Source organism: Arachis hypogaea, chromosome 13, assembly GCF_003086295.3.
Source record: "Arachis hypogaea cultivar Tifrunner chromosome 13, arahy.Tifrunner.gnm2.J5K5, whole genome shotgun sequence".
In the NCBI taxonomy this organism is placed as follows: Eukaryota; Viridiplantae; Streptophyta; class Magnoliopsida; order Fabales; family Fabaceae; genus Arachis; species Arachis hypogaea.
This window is the reverse complement of record NC_092048.1, coordinates 92,842,215-92,844,280: the sequence shown is the minus strand read 5'-3', so window position 1 is coordinate 92,844,280 and position 2,066 is coordinate 92,842,215.

Genomic DNA, 2,066 nt, shown 5'->3' with positions numbered 1-2,066 from the left:
AGCCAGAACTGATGGCGGCATTCATGAGAATCCGGAAAGTCTAAACCTTGTCTGTGGTATTCCGAGTAGGATTCAAGGATTGAATGACTGTGACGAGCTTCAAACTCCTGAAGGCTGGGCGTTAGTGACAGGCGCAAAAGGATAGTAAATCCTATTCCAACCAGATCGAGAACCAACCGGTGATTAGCCGTGCTGTGACAGAGCGCGTGAGCGTAGTTTTCACTGGAAGGAGGGAAGGTAGCCATTGACAACGGTGATCCACCAACACACAGCTTGCCATAGGAGGACGTGCGTGCGTGAATCAGAAGACAGAGGAAAGCAGAGATTCAGAAGACTAAGCATCTCCAAAACTCCAACATATTCTCCATTACTGCACAACAAGTAACCTTTAATTTATGCTCTCTTGGTTATTCACAATTCAACTGATAAACGTAATTGACTTCCTGACTAAGATTTACAAGATAATCATAGATTGCTTCAAACTAACAATCTCCGTGGGATTCGACCCTTACTCACGTGAGGTATTACTTGGATGACCCAGTGCACTTGCTGGTTAGTGGTACGCGTTGTGAAAAGTGTGATTCACAATTCGTGCACCACTCATGAAAGCAGGGAATATGAAAATTCAAGCATTGAACCCTCACTGATAATGTATGTACGCTCTAATCTCTAGTGTATAGGGTAATCACTCTATCCTTCTCTAATCATGCTTTCTAACTTTTGTTCTTCTCCTAACCAATCAACAACAGTTAATATACCAATGCAAACATCATGAGGTCTTTTCAAGGTTGTAATGGAGCTAAGGTACAGGTAGGGGTATACATATGGTTAAGTGAGCTAATAAATTGAATCTTTAATTAACCCAAGCTTCAACCCAACCTATATATTTTTAATGTAATCTTAAAGTTCATACCTAGCTACTCAGAATTCTCTTTTTCTATTCATACTCATGTATTAACTTTATATTTGGTTCTATCATATGTGCATTGATCTTTGAATTCTGAATTTAACATTGGGGTCATTTTGTCCCCTTATTTATTTATAAAATTTTTTTTGACATTAAAATAAATATAGCTTATCAATGCACATAGATTTTTAATTCTTATAGTTTCACATGAGTAGGTATCCAAATTCCCATTAAATTCTCATGACACATTCCCTTAACAACTTTTGTTCCCACATTTCCCATACTTAACTAGCACACACAATTCTATCTTAAGTTAACCAAAGATTCAATTTGGGATATACAATTGTTTTTCAGCTTAAGGTTAGTAATGTGGTAAAATATAGAACAAATGGGATTTAAAGGCTCAAAGTGGTTAACAAAGGTAATTGAAAAGGGTAGGCTTAATTTGGATAAGTGAGTTAAACAAATAATGGCCTCAATCATGTGCAAGCATGCAAATATAATAAATATTGGACATATAAGATAAAACAAAATATAGATCACAATCATAAAGAAGTAAACACACAAGAATGAAATAATTATGGTTAAATAGTGTAACCATACATAAAGGCTCAAATCTTTCACAGGTTGTGTGTTCTTTAGATCAAATATCATGTTCCAAATACAACTCAAGCAAATTTATCATAAAAATTTTGAAAAATTAGTAAAATTTTGTTCCAAAGATAGAGTCTTAAAAGAAACTTATTGTCTTTTCAATCAAGTAGAACATGCATGCAACTATCCTAACCTATGCAATTTATTCTATTCTATAAAAGAAAGAAAATCTAACTAAAATATCCTAATTATTGGTGCTAGGGAAAAGAAATTATCTCCGAAAGTCAGGTACTGACCGACCTCCCCACACTTAAGGCTTTGCACCGTCCTCGGTGCCGTCTGTCAGGAACAGGGGTGGGCTGGTGGCAGTATCTCCACAGTCGGGACCATCATGGCTTCCTGTGCTAGTAAAAGAAGTGGAGTCCGGGGTATCTGAGTCCCTGAAGTGTCACTTAAGTAGCTCCTTGAGGTGTTTGAATCGGCGCTCGTTACGGCGCTCTCTCAACTTAGCTTTGTGTTCTTGCCGATCCAACCTTTCGATTATCTGCTGGAGCAATTCATCAGT